The following is a 17849-nucleotide window of genomic DNA, read 5'->3' on the forward strand; positions in this document are numbered from 1 at the left end:
GATTTAGGTCTGCATCGGGCGCGTGTCGAGGATGCTTCAAGTACATATTTATAGGAAGATTCATGACTTCCTGATTTTAATTATTGTTAGAATGTCACAAATGTCATTGTGGTCGAACTTGAACTTTTAAGACTTATAATTTGGTTATGTATTAATTAAACGGGGAACATTATGTTTTCAATATTATAGTTTAGTCGCATGCTCACTATTCGGACTGGACACCGTATCGAATAGTGTGTCAAAAATGTATGCTCGTTCGACGAAAAAGTGTATGAAATCGACATATCGTTCAGCAGGTTTTGTTTTTGTACAGCCTACAACTAGTTTGTTTAAAATGCTCAAGCCGTACATGTACAGAAGTTTATTGAAAGGCCACTCCCATGCAACAAATCATGCGAATATTCGAGGCCTTGTATACAACTTGTACAACTTGAAAATTTCTGATTTAATATGAAGTATCATCTGAGAAGTGGTCTCAGGTATCATAAAGAAAAGGCAATGACGAAAACCATACGAATGAGATCAATCTAAATCAAAATATCATTTTACTGCGTGAAATTAGTTTAGAATCCCCGTTCTGCCTTGACCAATTAACCACTAAATCCCGATATTTTACAAAATTCTCATATACGAAACTGTGCATGTTGGAACTCGCTCCCGTATCATATTTTCATGTTTTCTTTATTGATTTCCATAGCCTTGTTGTTCAACCTTATGAGGACAGTAAAATGGTAAAATAATCAATTTTTATTTAATGGTTTAACCACATTTTTGCCTTGAACGTGATTTTGAAAATTACACGGTGATAGTAAACCGTTAACCCCTTCACGCTATGTCCGTAAGTACACCACAAGAACAAAAATTTCAAAATGTTTCAAAAATATCACAATTGTACAATTTGCTTATAATATTTAGAATCTACGTGCAAAATGCCTTCAAATGAGTCCAAACATGCCTAGTATTGGTTCAGTGGTTCTTAAAAAATATGCTTTGGTATATTTTGGTAAAATGTAAGATTTGGGGATTTTTGGTACTTCTGATATTTGTATTGCAAAAATCATTTCTGGTTGAATGAAAGCGTGCATGACAGAGCATAACGCCAGTTCACTGTCACTAACACGCAAATTGGTCTTGGTGGTTAGATCCCACCCATCCATCCATCTACCAGCCAATGGGCGCGGTCCGGCTTCTTACTGGATACCTGGCAATTGAGTTCTACCTGGCCTGAATGCTGATAATGAGAGGTGGCCGAGACGGCTGAAAGTGAGCGGAGGTGTGCGCCAATTGTCTGCCGTGAAAAAACACCTAAGTTTGTTGTTCTTTGTTAATGCTTAACCAAGCGTGATTTGGCGCGTGCGAACTGTCAAACTACATATTTTAAGCCTTTTTCAAGCAAAATGATGATTTTTGTTCCATGATGTAAAACGACGTAAAATTTCAAAACAGGTATGGACTTGTTATCTCAAATACAAGGACTTATTCCAGGTTACAAAAAAAGCGTATCTCCGCGTTTTATTTATTTTTCAAACTCGGCATCTCACATCTACTGCCTGTATACACACACAAATGACATAAAATTGCGTCTCTTAATGAGTCCTATTGTAATCAAAGAGTGGGTTATATGTTTTACATCAATAATTTGATTATTGCAATTGACTATCGAAATGAAAACAGGGTTCTTTGTTGATATGCATACCTTTCATTTCGCTGTTAGATATTGGAAACTTGTTCGAAGATAAGATAAATAGATTTGCCAGCACTTACGTGGCACTTGTTTTAAGGAAAACACTCCTTTTAAAGAAAACACTTGTTTAAGTGAGGTTTTACTGATCATGGCGCAACAACGGTTTAATTGAATTAGAAAACCAATTCCATGGTGTAATTTAAACACTAAAAGGGTCAATTCTTTTATGGTTTATTTTCTTTGATTCAAAAATTTTCAAAATAGGGGTAACTCTGTTTAGAAAAACAGGTGATACGATTGATGCTATGACAAAAATCCACTTGTTTCGTCAAACCGTTTTGTAAATCAGGTCTCCGTGTTTACTCCGTACACCAGCTGCAGATATCTTAAATAAACCCCACCCCTATTGACTATCAATAAACCAAAAAATACAATCAACTTTTTTTTTCTATAAAAATCTGAAATGATGGCTGATCGAGTGTCTCCAAGCGGGAATTTTGAAAAACAAACTTGGCCGTGTCCAGCGGGCTTGTGAGTCGGACAGGTGGTGCGTGGCTATGCACTTGTTTGCTCTCGAATAATGCAGGTGCACGCGACGACGACAAGGTGAGACAAAAGGTATCCCTACTGTAATTTGTACATATTGCTGCGGGAGTTAATGCGTAAATTAGGCGTGCGACAAGGGCGAAGAATCCCTAGGTGCATGAATGCATCAAAAAGGATACTTTATCTTTAGTCAAGTTTGAATCTATAGCAGAAAATGGGTAAATCTTAAATCGGCTGACCGGAGTCTAACAACTTTGCCCAGCAGGTGCAAACGGGGCTATGATTGGATTGTTGTCGCGTGGAGACTATTATCCCGGGAAGTTTGAAAGTGGTCAAAATGACAGAACAAGAGAGAGTATAATGAAACCATTCAAAGACAGTAAATTACTTCACCGGTAAATGAACATGTGTTTTTTCTTGATGTAAAGGAGAATAATTTTCTTTGTGTATAGGTGATCACCAGGTGTTGATTATTTTATTTTTCTCGAAGCATGCAAGACCTTTTGTCTTCAGAAATTTAAGAAAATTGTAAATGAAATAAAATTAATAGCTTTCTTTTATAAATATTCACTGAAAACAGGTTAACGATGTACTCGTTGAACATTATATATGTACGAAATAGCAAATCATAGGCATAAGCAAAAAAAAAAAAGAACGATTTTCGAGGATGCAAACTTAAAATTCCGAACATTTTGTTTTCGTACACCGACTTCTTTGGTTCTGATCTGATTTGAAACTTTGAAACTTCCATCCTAACTATAGAATGACTCCCAACCTGCTTGACTAGCTAATGATCTATATTAAAAGTTAAGTTTCCCCAAAGTTTAAGCAAACGAAGCCAGTTTCAGCAAAAAACGGAATAACGCAATAACATCCTATATATTATAAACACTTTCCTTTGGGTATAAACAAGTTTAAACAAGATTTTTCGACAATTCGGTTGTACATCAGCAGGCCAACCCCAGAGGGGCCAACCCCATCAAATCTAAAAATGTGTAAATATTAACAAAATTGCAAGTAATGGGTGATGATCTTAACAGACACTCCATCAACACCATCAAGGTTATTCAACATGTTGTCAACACGATGTGCAGATGAGTCTATTTCATATGCCACTACTTTATAGACATGTCCTAACAAATAACGACAAAGAGTATTTAGTTAAAAGAACAAGATTTTAGTGGTAAAGGGTCGTGAAGCTAAGCTAAGTGAAGCTTGGACGTGAGATCATCCATTATTTACCTCGAGTTGGAAGAAAAGACACAGAAAGTAGGGTGCTTTATACGTAAAGTGTGATAAAACCATCATATGGTTGATGGATATTGTTATACCAGATAGTTACTAATTGGTTTCGCGATATATTGACTATCTACGGTAGATAGCATTAAAAGGCAAGCCCCGTGCATGGTTAATCAACTTTTCAATTGTTTGATTTTCTTCCAAACACGCAGAAGCATGTGAAATATATACATACTGGGAAGTATGTATGTATTTGATATAGAGATAGATTAACTATATCTACGGTAGATTGTATTAAGGGCACATAATAGTTTTTAAAAAATTGTGAAAGGGTTTTAAACACTCTACCAACTCACCCCACCCCTCGCCTCCCGATAAAAATCTCTAAAGATATATTACTATCTACCGTAGATAGAAGATATTCGCCTGTTCGTAAAAGTATAACACAAACATTATATAGTATGAGATAAACTGGCTATCTACAGTATAGTAGATAGCATAAGGGCACGAAAATTAATCCTGAAAGGCTACCCCAAAAAAACAAAAAAACTCAACAACAGTAAGTAACAACACAAACTAAATTCTTTACATTAAATCTCAGCAAAATAAAGTAAATGGCTCGCATATAACATTTATACAATTGTAATCAGTTCTCGTTATATCTTCATAAGCATGATAAGATAGCAAACTTGAAGTTTATTAAAAGTCATTCGTCTACTGTAGATAGCATTTTAAGTTGAGCAAGCTATTCGCCTATGGTGTAACATTTTATAAAGGATTATTAAACGATTATTTTATGTTAGATTGTCTATATTGGACAGAATTTGTGAAGTTGACCAAGCTATTTTTCTATATACTAGTATTGAACCTTTGTTGTTCTACTTTAACGCGTTTTTTGCACAATCTTATAGATATTGATTCATAATAATATTCACAAGCTTATCAAATATTCCACAGAGAGACCCTGTTGTGTTAAAAATAATACAATATTTTAGCAGAACAGGTTTGAAAATCTACAGGTTATAATCTGCTGCCACGCAGGCAGGTGGTCGTCTGTGCCTGGAAGCCTGCACAGCGACCACCTCATTACACAGGTTATGTCGGCCAGCTAGCAGGTGCAACTAGCGTTATGATTGGGCTTGCTTGTGTGCGGACAATTAAACCGGGAATTTTGAAACCTGCAAGAAATAACAGAACAACAGAGTTAAGGGTGAAACCTTTCTTACATAGCAAATTTCACCGGTAGATGAGCATATTATTTTAAATATAATTTTTCTTTGTTATCATAAAAGTACACCAGGTGTTAGATGTATGTCAGATAGGATTTTTGATAAGATTTTTTTACCTTTACATTCGCCCAATACATTTTATGGAATTTTTTCATGAACTAACAAATCGTATGTTCAGTGTACTTCATATCATAGAATTATAATGAGTTATGGAATTATTGATATTTTTGCATATGGTTATGTAAGACGGCTAGTTTGCTTAGTTTAACTCGCAGTACTATATTCTGCTATCTACAGTAGATAGCAATCCCACATTATTATACTCTGCTATCTACAGCAGATAGCAAACCCGCAGTATTATACTCTGCTATCAACAGTAGATAGCAAACCCGCAGTATTATACTCTGCTATCTACAGTAGATAGCAAACCCGCAGTATTATACTCTGCTATCTACAGTATAATAGATAGCAATTTTAATCTTCATGTACATGTACACATAGGCCCTATCAGTTATAAATGCAGTAAATGTGCGAATCCACACTTAAACTTTCAAAAACTAAATAAGAAGTTAGCCGACTTATTGTTTAGCTTATTATTTTTCTTATACCATAATGTGCTTTTATTTTTAGCTATTTCTCATAATTCTTTTTTCTTGTTGCTGACCATTTTCAAATAAAAAACTATATATGCATGGCCAACCGGTGCGTTATGGGTCTGATAGTATACTGCACGCAGGTGCAGGTTATGTTATGATTGGGTTGGCTTGTGTGCGGACAATTAACCGGCAAATTTGAAACCTGCAAAAAATAACATACAACAGAGTTAAGGGTGAACCTTTCTTAAATAGCAAATTTCACCGGTAGGTGAGCATAGTTTTAGTCTAAATTTTCTTTGTTATCACAAAATACACCAGGTGTTTGGATGTAAGCCAGAAAAGGATTTGAATAAAGATTTTTAACCTTATAATATATTCGCCCAATACATTACTTAATTTTTCTATAGTTATGCTGAACCCACATAATACTACTTTGCTATATCTACAGTAGATAGAAAACCTGCATTACTACTCTGCTATCTACAGTAGATAGCAAACCTGCATTACTACTCTGCTATCTACAGTAGATAGCAAATTCACATTGCTACTCTGCTATCTACAGTAGATAGAAAACCTGCATTACTACTCTGCTATCTACAGTAGATAGCAAACCCCACATTGCTACTCTGCTATCTACAGTAGAAAGCAAATTCACAGTACTGTTCTGCTGTCTACAATAGATAGCAAACTCACATTACTACTCTCCTATCTACAGTAAATAGCAAACTTACATACTATGCTATCTACTGTAACTTACATTACTGCTCTGCTATCTACAGTAGATAGCAAATTTACATTGCTACTCTGCTATTTACAGGAGATAGCAAACCCACATTACTACTCTGCTATCTACAGTAGATAGCAAACTCACATTACTACTCTGCTATCTACAGTAGATAGCAAAATTACATTACTACTCTGCTATCTATAGTAGAAAGCAAATTCACAGTACTACTTTGCTATCTACAGTAGATAGCAAACGTACATTACTACTCTCCTATCTACAGTAGATAGCAAACTAACATTACTACTCTGCTATCTACAGTAACTTACATTACTACTCTGCTATCTACAGTAGATAGCAAAGTTACATTGCTACTCTGCTATTTACAGTAGATAGCAAACCCACATTACTACTCTGCTATCTACAGTAGATAACAAACCCACATTGCTACTCTGTTATCTACAGTAGATAGCAAAATTACATTACTACTCTGCTATCTATAGTAGATAGCAAACTCACATTACTACTCTGCTATCTACAGTAGAAAGCAAATTCACAGTACTACTCTGCTATCTACAGTAGATAGCAAACTCACATTACTACTCTCCTATCTACAGTAGATAGCAAACTTACATTACTACTCTGCTATATACTACTCTGCTATCTACAGTAGATAGCAATTGCTACTCTGCTATTTACAGTAGATAGCAAACCCACATTACTACTCTGCTATCTACAGTAGTCTAGATAACAAACCCACATTGCTACTCTGCTATCTACAGTAGATAGCAAAATTACGTTACTACTCTGCTATCTACAGTAGATAACAAACCCGTATTACTACTCTGCTATCTACAGTAGATAGCAATTGTGTTAATCATTTATAATTCTAATAATAGACTAAATGCTATATGCCTACTGCGAATCCACACTTCAACTTCAAAAAAAAAAGGAAGAAGTTAACCGACTTAGTTATAGTTTAGCTATAGCTTTTATATCACGATGTGCTTTTATTTTTCGCTATTTTTCATAACCGTTCTTCTTGTCTCTGATAATTTTCAATATTTTCATTCACTTTTATTTCATAAAACCATGTGGCTGACCCTTGCGCGGTGGGTCTGACAGTACATGTATTATACCTCATGCAGGTGCATGTCGCGTTATGATTGGGCTGGCTTGTGTGCGGACAATTACACCGGGAAGTTTGAAACCTGCAAGAAATAACAGAACAACAGAGTTAAGGGTGAGACCTTTCTTACATAGCAAATTTCACCGGTAGATGAGCATATCATTGTAAAGTTTAAGGTTGTTTTTTTCTTTGTTTGCTGCTCAAAAGGGTTCACCAGGTGTTAAAATGCATAGCAGTTTGCTAAATTATATTAAATTATTATATTTCAACGCACGGTGATATGGTAAAAATATTCATGTATTATATGAATTTTATCACGATTTAAAAAAATGAATATCAATGCTATGCATTATGTTGCATAAATGGCATATTTGTATGTTTTGTTTTTTTAATTCATAGAGAATATATATTCAAAAACTGTGTTTTTAAACAGAGATGTTTATAAATATTATTTTAGATTTAATAGAAACAATAAGATAAAATTCTTACTCATGTCAAACAACAAAATACGTTATTAATCATTCAATCGTGAGTTTTATTTATTATTTATGAGAAAGAAATTAACCACGTTTAATTGTCTTTTAAAGCTGAAGAAGTTGTCAAAAGGTTTTCAGAATGAAACTGGACAGTCTGGTTTGATATAAATGAACATGATGAAGATGGGCCTACAAAAGCACTACATCAGCTATAAGCCTATGTTCTTTAGCGTTTTATTTTTCTTCTTTTCCTTTCTCCCTTCTTTCTTCTGTGTCCCTCGAACATTTTAATAATTCCCATTGAACATATGTCATATTTTTAATCCTAAAATAATGACCTGACCGTGTTCATTAAGATTCCATACAGGACACTTCATCACAGGTTATGTCGGCCAGCTAACCAGGTGCAACTAGCGTTATGATTGGGCTGGTTTGTGTGCGGACAATTAAACCGGGAAGTTTGAAACCTGCAAGAAATAACAGAACAACAGAGTTAAGGGTGAAACCTTTCTTACATAGCAAATTTCACCGGTAGATGAGTATATAAATTTTCAAAAGGCAATTTCCTTTGTTGTCGCAAGGACACCAGGTGTTTGAATATTGGGACATTTTCATTATTTTAAATTATTTTTTCAAAAAAGCATTTTTATTCAATTTGTGACCATTCCATTCATTTCTGATTTATTTCTGTTTGAAAAATATTGTGAAAAATCTCGATCTCGATCCGTAAGTGCGATTTTAAAATAATATCAAAATTATTATTTGTATCTGTGATAATAAATTGCAACCTTCAAGGTTTTTACATGCCTCTTCAAATGTCCCTTTCAACCAATTCCTACATTACTTTAATATCGATTTTTGAAAAAAATTACCCTATTCTCCAATACTTCCTTTTATTTTTATAATTTCAGTGACGTCAATTACCAGTTAATCTTGCTGGTACATTATTTTAATTTACCATCTTTACGTATAAAACAGCATTCATATTCAGCAGGTGCGCATATACCGTTGATTGGACAACTCGTCTGATCACGTGACTATAATGCCGGGAAGTTTAAAAACCTGTCAGATTTAACAAAACAATAAGGAAACCTTCTCACCGGTAAATAAGCGTCTGTTTTTTTAACAAAAAAAAAAAAATCCTTTGTATAACTTATGCTTAGTAAGTATTGAGGTATTGTAGTCCAGGTGTTCGTATAGATGACCAATTAGTGTCCTTTTTTACAGGGCTATTTTTGTAGAACTAAAAAAAAAAAAAAATATAACATAACCATAAACGATTCAGGCCCTCCCATAATGTCTCTGGATTTCAAATTAATTGTCTATCGACTATGTATATAAATATCATAATATTTAATATGTAAATTGTGTTTCGAAAGATATGTTCTCCATAAATTCCACTATCTACTGAAGATAGCAATACAGCATCAACAACAAGAACTGATTTGTTTTAGTTAATTTTAAATTAATTTTTGTAAGCATTTTCCCGAGAACCATGCACTTATACTTACCTAAATATTTCACAGAAACCCGCTGTTTACTGAAGACATCAGGGTGAAATGACTAGGCCTATAAATGCTGAATTCGAATGGCTGATTTATCCGAAATCGATCGGGGCAGAAACCATGTAAACTGACAAATTATATTATCTGCTGATCAGTACCCATCATTTTTGAGTGATTACTGACATGCCTGACACCTAAATACAACATTACATATCAATTTCCACTGACTTGATCTATTAAATAGAAGCTTAATAATTATAAAGAAAAGTCATAAAAATATTTATCCTGGTCAAATCTGGAAGCAATGAGCATCAAAAGCTGACGGATGCCAAAATACTCAATATTATATTCATGATTATATAATATCATATTCATGATGATAACAGCTCACCATGGAAAGACCTTTTCAGTATAATATCAAATGTACACAATTCATTCAACTTTTCGAACTCCTCCTACAATTTGACAAGGGAAATGATTGGGGATATGACAGATTTCTCTTTCAAAATTAATTGGATATTCTCATCAAAATACCAAGAAACTTATCAAATTTGATAAGATTGCCTTGTCATTTTAAAAGGTGAATAGGTTCTTGTCCAAAATGACCCGAGTAGGGATCATACATGAGTATAGGGGAAATAAATGAGTAGGGATTTGATTTAAAAAAGTACGAAATTAGAGTGTCTCTTACACTCTGCAATCACACGTTCTGTAACCTAGTAAATGGTACAAATTCATTAATGATAAATCAGATCACACCTTGGATCTTTCATATTTAGTGTCATAATCATACGCCTAATTCCCTAAACACTAGGTGTGAGCGATGTAAGATGTGATGGTCGACAAGACTCATTCATTATCGGTACGTGACGGTTATACTGATTATCTCCCATGACTTTCCATATTTTTACACCGCGTGGTTTTACACAGGGAAATAACAAACAACTTTACAATCATAAAAGTCGGATTTCATTTTGTTTTCATTGACGCTTTTTGTATTATTACATACTGACATAATTACATATTTAATCTTACGAGTATTATGATCTTCATAATAAAACACCCCAAACCCATCGTCTATCGCGCTACTCTGGTGATAAAGCCAGTAAGATTCGTTTAACATCTACATTTTTAGAGATTTTCATAATTTGCTATCTACTGAAGATAGTAAAATAATCTTACTTAGCGTCAATAGTAAGAAATTTTACTTAAAGGTTTAGAACAATTAGGGTCGGGTTTAGTGGGGGAATTTGGGCGGAATTTGATTTTTCGCCGCCAAATTTTGTTTATTTCCAATTTTAATGGAAACCTTGATATTTCGTCTCAGGAGTTGGGTGGGGGGATTTGAGTTTCGAAATCTTTTTTACCGTCTCACTTGTGGGCGAAGTTTCTTTTTCAAAAAATTCCCATGCCCCTCCCCCAGAAAGCGAATGGTGCGCCCTTAGTGTTTATTTTACGTTTTGGGTTAGTGTTTTAGGGTTATATACATGTAGGGCTGAATTTAACTATATCCAAAACATTTCTCCATTGATATATCGCCTTCTGATTAAGTTGCAATAATATGCAAGGAAGGATTGTGCTGTTGGTGGTGGGTAGTGGTGATGGCAATGTCACGGTGATGGTGGTGGCGGTGGCAGTGCTGAGGTGATTGACCGCGATACATATATCATATGGGCCTATAAATCATATTACAGGTTAATTAATGAGATGCCAAGTTAATTAATGAGATGAAACTGTGTTATCTTGTACGCGTTATCTTGGTGGTAGGCGTGTGCCTCGCGTGGCACCAGTAACATATATTTGACTAAACAGAACACAGAAGTCATAATAACTAGCAAATATTGTTTTAGTGTACAATATAAATATGAATCAGATACTAATAGTTTAATTACCGCGATTTGTTGATTTAGATGAGCACACTTCTCATCGACAGAATGACGTAAGTGTCTTTATATTTCTCTGTTAGTTACGTCGGTATTGCGTTCTTCTTACGATCTAGGCTATCAGCTTGCTCCATTTATTTACAACACTAACTACCGGTATTACTATGCCAAGTTGATAGTCGAAAGGTAGTATATATAAAGTAGAATGACCGTCAGGCAAAAAATGTTGTATTGGAGTAACGGGCCATTGCAAACTAGGATAGGGCGGGCAGATTTTTCCCACTTTCGGTACTATATTAAAAAAAAGAATACTTAGTATAATTATATAGGCCCCTATGCTATACATGATCTCACAGTCAAATAAATTACAGAACGACAAAACAGTTTCTGCCAACTCCGAAATGTGTTCTGCAATCGCAATTTTAGTTGTATTCCTTTTTGATGAGGAGCACCACTTAGCGGTTTTTCGGGGTTTAAAACAAATAAGTCAAGGGTCGGGCCCAATTTTAAGGCAGGGCGGCTAAGGACGAATTACGCCAATGCAACTTTTGTTTTGGCCTTATGTTGATCCAACAGAGGCGCTATATATATGTATATATTTGCAGAAATAAAATTTCAAGTAACAATTAGATATTGTCTCTCTAAACGATCAACAATAAATTATGATAAATTGCTCATTATGTCTATTTCAGCCTGAGAAAACATTTCAAATATATGAACTTCATAATACCCCATATGGAAGACATGATCTTGACGTCCAACGCAGGGAGTGCAGATTTCAACTGGAGTCACCCATTTTGATAACTCCATCAATTCGCACTACATGTGTGAAAGATTACGGACATAACTTCCATAGGATGTGTAGGCCTACCGTATGTATTTCAATTGGAAAAGACCAATCGCTAGGTTTGTAACATCAACTTTGGCGTTAATGATCAACTTTAAAGTATACTATAACACCAACTACAACAATTTTGAAGCCACTTTCTTATCAGTATACAAATATAGTTGTACTATATAGTATAAATAAAATTCAGCAGATCCACTAAATACACATTTACTTTGTCATGATCATATGAATAATGTATAATTTGGAAGACGAAAAAATCGGTTTCCGGGATACTGAAAATTGACAGGACATGCGATATACATATAACCATGATAATGGCCAAAATACTATAATAAATGGTTAAAAAAAAAGAAGAAAAAAAAAAGAATTGGCAACCACGAGACATAAATTTGCGCAATGTCATGAAAATGATTCTTCTGTGAATCTGTTCTCGACTGTGAAGATGATCATACCCGCCCGTTAGTTTCACTCCCAAGTTTCACTTTCATGACATGCCTTTTCATGAATCCAATGAAACAATTATAATATTTACAAAATCGTGAACAATTTGACTAACGTTACTTTTTGGCCGCAAAAAATTGTATGTTTAATCATATTACATATTGCATAAATCAAACTTAAACCTTTTCAAATGTAAAAACACTAACATAAATGATGCCCTATTCCATTACGCATGGCAAGCCAGATCCCGTGTGGTCTAGTGGTTAGGATTCGTGGTTTTCACCCACGCGGCCCGGGTTCGATTCCCGGCACGGGAAACTTCTGTTTTTGCAGGTTTTTTAATTATTAGCAATGCTTGAAATCCATACATGTACACTCCCTATGGAAGACATGCTCTTTATGTCCAACACAGGGGGTGTACTTTTTAACCAGAATCACCCATTTCAATAACTCACAACGATTACAATAAATGGACATTTACAAAATCGTGACAATTTGACTAACGTTACTGTTTGACCGCAACAATGGTATGTTTAATTACATATATTTTATTATTACATTATTTCTTTATTGCTTAAATATCAAACTTATGTATACCCTTTATGTAAAACACTAACATGCATAATACACTATCCCATTAGTACGCATGGCAAGTCAGATCCCGTGTGGTCTAGTGGTTAGGATTCGTGGTTTTCACCCACGCGGCCCGGGTTCGATTCCCGGCACGGGAAACTTGTTTTTGTTGGGTTTTTAATTGACTTCTTGCATTTTGTATTCTTTCGCTCACACATACATGGCAATCATTAATTTATACTTTCTCATTCCTTCGTTCATTTATCCACTCAAAAGAAGTTGTACTCAGCATGAGCAATATCTAGTACAAGTTATTATGATGATTAAAAATGGCAATCTATTCCACTGAAAACAATTTATTTAATGTTCAATTATACCATTTCCTCCCTAAGATAATTAAAACATGTCCAACGCTTGTCGTTCGTTCATTCATTCACACTCATGAAAAGAATATTGTGCTCAAAAACATTGAGTTAATCAATACGGGCAATTTTTTAAAACAAGCTATTATGATGATTAAAAATGGCAATTTATTGCACTAAAAACAATGTATTAATGTTTAATTATACCATTTATTGCACTAAAAACAATGTATTAATGTTTAATTATACCATTTATTGCACTAAAAACAATGTATTAATGTTTGATTATACCATTTTCTCCCTGCAAGACAATTAAAACATTTGACCATATAAGCTCATTGCACTGTAAATGCGCGGCCACTCCATTGGACCACCATGGTCCAACGTATTTCGCTCATGAATGTTGTACTCAAAAACATTGAGTTTGTCAACACGAGCAATATTTAAAACAAGCTATTATGATGATTAAAAATGACAATTTTTTGCACTTAAAACAATTTATTAATGTTTAATTATACCATTTCCTCCCTAAAGATTTGACCATGCATGCACGGTTGTCATGTTTATAACCGCGGCACAACCATTGTACTTCCACGGTCCAACGCTTTTTGTCGGGGGTCAAAAAGTACACTCATATTTTGCATAAATTGAAAGGAGCTTCGGTTCATTTGACATAGCAAGACTAATTGGTATCATTTACATATAGCAAGCGGCACTATTTTGACCACAAGGGAGGCATTAAAATTATGACGTCCACAACATGATAAACAACATGATATTCTGTACCTTGCTCTTTTTCTTTCCGTTTGTTTGTTTACTTGTTTGTTTCACTCATAATTATACAGCCTGTCTCAAAAAAAAAATTGTGCAAGTGAAAAGCGCCCTCTTTGGCAATTAGAAAATGCCGTTATGACATGATGCTATACATCAATGTACTTTGGTCTAGTATCTGTGCACATTAACCACGGTCCATCGGGAGTAGATTGAATAACTCGGCTTTCATTTAATAATTATATAATTTGTTTTAAATGCAAAGACAAAATACGTGTAAATAATAATTAATGCCATTATTTACTTGCATTTTTAATGGCGACCAACTTGATGTGGGGGAACAAGTAAAATACAAACTAGGCAGTATGCGGATGGGGGGGGGCAAAACAGCAAATGTAGGCATTCGAAGTATATAGCCAAAAATTACCAGTTCCACTTAAAGGCCCACAGAAGAAAAACAACATGGATCAATGGGAATACAACAGTGCACTATAGAACAAGTGATGAAAATCACTGTGCACGTACATAAGCAGGCACGATAAACCAAACAACCAATGTATGCACAAAAATAGGCGAAGTTCGATGGCCAAAAATTGCAAATTCCAGAACCCACAGAAGTGTTAGGAAAACAGTACAAAAGTAGGTCTACACTGGAAGTGATGAAAATCACTGTGCACACTGCACATAGCAGACAAACGATTTTCATCCATCGAAATGGGTTAAACGTTAAACCCAGTTACGAAATTTTGTGGTGGTTATGATTGGTTTTCACTTGAACAGATTCTGAAATTAAATTGCATAAAAAACAGGCTCTTGCAAATCACTGCCACATACAATTTACATTGGCACGAATCCCACGATCTGATGATGACGCTCATTCAAATGAGGCAGATAAATCTAGTCGTAACGTGGGTCTTGATCAGGCTTCATTGTATATAATATTGGAAAAAAAAGTTTCAGAATCAATCATTTTGGAAATTGAAATAATGCTGAACACCATGCCTTAATTTAAACCGTGGTTTGTGCACGGTAATTTCACGGTATTGACATGAAAACGATTTAGGGGACCAAATTACATGAATTAACCACGCATCTTGATGCTTCGCGATTTATACCAATGAATACATTTTATACCACTGGCCATGCTGACGAAAGGGGTGGACTCCTTGCTATCTCAGTGGACTCTATATTCTTTTTATATATTTTAAAAAAATTAAAAAGCTGCCATTCATATATCATGGAGTGATCTCAGGTAAATTGCGTCAAAACTTTATTGTTTGCACCTTTTTTAATTTTCGTGACCACAAATGTACAATGATTACGAAAATGTGTTTTTCCATGATTCGTTGGGTTCATAATGTTCATCATAAAAACCGCTTCGTTTTTCTGAAAAAATAAAAATAAACATCAAGCTCCAAGCCCCATTTCCACCAATTGATACTTTTCACGTACTGAATCATTATGTTTAAATAACTTTATTTTTAACTTTTGTCGTGGATATGTGGTTGTACGATTTCAATGTATTATTTTTGTGGAGATTGGCCATGACCATAAAAATACAATTTTTGTTAATTTAAAGTTTGGTGACCCTTCGCAGAGAAATGGTTAAATTGAGGTGCCATTTACCCGGGTCAGGCACGCGCCTCGTCTATTCAGTTTGATCGTCGACCTCTATTGATATGCAAAATTTCTCGAGATTAATAAATTTGCCCTTAGTAAATATGGAAAATGGTAAAAATAATAAAGTTGTAGACTTGGGTGAAGTCTGCTGACAGTATTCAGGTAGAGGGAGTGCAAAGGAGTTAATTACCAAAATGGGACATTTTCCAGTTTAAAAGGGATGCGGTATACAAAAAGCTCCTAAAATTCGCTGCTTAAAACTTCAAACACGCCCAGTGAAAGTTTCGGACACCTGATGGTTATATTAAACACAATGTTGACCATTGTAAGTTGTGCAACTTGGTATAATATTTCACAAACTCTGTTACCTTTGCTGATTTATGTATAGACTCATTTAAAAACATTAGAAAGCAAATAAAACAGGCACGCGCTGCCACCATTATAAACATGATAAATACAAAAGGCATGGACAGTATACCTGAATAGGGGGACGCTAGTTCTTGTAGCAAATAAGAAAAGTACCTTTTTTCAAATCGGCGATTTTAAGATTTTTTTTACACTTGAGGCACCGTGCTTTTGACAGTATTGTTCTAGTGTACAATAAGAGCACGCCGTATGACTATGACATTACACTGCTATTAGAATTCTCTATCTTTAAATTTAATACCAGGGGCAAGTTCAGGCTGTGAGTTCACTTGACAGTATTCAAAACATATTACCATCAAAACAACGTCTGCTTTTAAATCTCTGTGTTTCATGTATTCAGACGTTTTTATTGCGAGGGGACTTGTGGAGTTTGGCGGAGGTAAATCGATCTGTTAAAGTTCCTAAGGCAGGGATATAAACACCACTTTTAGCTTGGGCGAGCGCGTCCTATTCGGAAAGTCTGAAAAACAAGTGGTTTAGTGGGCGCGGTCAAAAGTGCAGAGCACAGTGCAATTTGGTGAAAATTATATGATAAGATCTGAAGTTGGGCCCGATTTTATTATTTTCTGCTATATTCTATTTTATAATATTTATTATTATCTCTTGTTGAGCCATATCTTCTTCTCCTTGCATTCTTCTCGGACTTTCCATGCTTTAATTTCTCTTCTTCGCCTTTCTCCTCTTCTTTCTTCCTCCTAAATATCTTACCCCTCATAAGGACTTCTTTAGTCACGCTGGGTTCAAGAAATGTTCAACAACAACACAACAACAACAACATGACTCCCTTAGCCACATAACATTTTAAAAACTTAATCCTCACTAATTTTATCAAATGCAATAAGTTATAATACTTATTCTGACATTGGTACATGCCGTAACGGACAAATAATAATAAGCTGTTTGGTACCGTAAGTTGAGACGAAAAACACATTTTGAATTTGTTCATGTGTAAAATGTCCGCATTATTTGCCCTAGGACTAAAATAACTATGTTTCTTTGCCACCACAAAACCCAATGATTCCAGAATTTTTAATTATCTAAAGTTATAACGAAACAGACCCGGAAATAACTTTCATTAATAAGCCGCTCGCCTAAAACAATTGTGGTTTCGAAATTATCGTTTAAGTAAGGTCGAATCGGAAGTTAAAATTCCAATATTTTGATTGATTTTAATATTTTTTTTCCTTGCTCGCTTTCTAGACACACACCTCTACCACTGCACATGCATAATTCGCTGCTCAACAGAGCGTGGATTTTTGCCTATTTATTTACTATTCCGGCACACGCTTTGCTTACGACTGTATACCCCATGGGACCTTATACTCTATTGTTATGGCACACGACCTGCTCCATTCATCAATTTAGCAGACGCGAGCCATCGACCAATCAGAAACTCCTTTGATAATGGAATACGACCTGGGTTAATTTATCACTCCATTGGACGTGAGCCACTCACCAATCAGAAAGACGGTTAGATAAAAGTAGCGTCGGTTGCTGGGTTGTGCAGATGTAATGTTCCAGCTAATTTTGTTGGTGTTGGCAAGTTTTTTAAACAAAATAAAAGAGGATGAAATGTTCTATAACGATGGTATTAATATTAATCGCGAATTACTAATTATAATATGATAATTTTAGATATTTATAGGCCTGTATAGTTTGCCATGCATAAAATCGACAACAAGTTGCTTCAGTTTCAGCTGATTGAAAGACATGCCATTTACTAGAGCTATGCAAATAATACGATGGCATTTATCATGGTGCTATGTTAACCATAGAATTTTAGTCCAAAAACAAA

The 17849-nt window shown here is 34.9% G+C and overlaps 2 non-coding genes across 2 annotated transcripts; both read left to right on the forward strand.

Moving 5' to 3' along the window:
• The first annotated feature begins 12547 nt into the window (after positions 1–12547).
• Positions 12548–12619, forward strand: Trnae-uuc (transfer RNA glutamic acid (anticodon UUC)). The gene has a single exon. It is a non-coding gene; the product is annotated as a tRNA-Glu (tRNA).
• Positions 12620–12961: 342 nt separating this feature from the next.
• Positions 12962–13033, forward strand: Trnae-uuc (transfer RNA glutamic acid (anticodon UUC)). The gene has a single exon. It is a non-coding gene; the product is annotated as a tRNA-Glu (tRNA).
• The last annotated feature ends 4816 nt before the right edge of the window (positions 13034–17849 follow it).

This window comes from Amphiura filiformis, chromosome 18, assembly GCF_039555335.1.
Source record: "Amphiura filiformis chromosome 18, Afil_fr2py, whole genome shotgun sequence".
In the NCBI taxonomy this organism is placed as follows: domain Eukaryota; kingdom Metazoa; phylum Echinodermata; class Ophiuroidea; order Amphilepidida; family Amphiuridae; genus Amphiura; species Amphiura filiformis.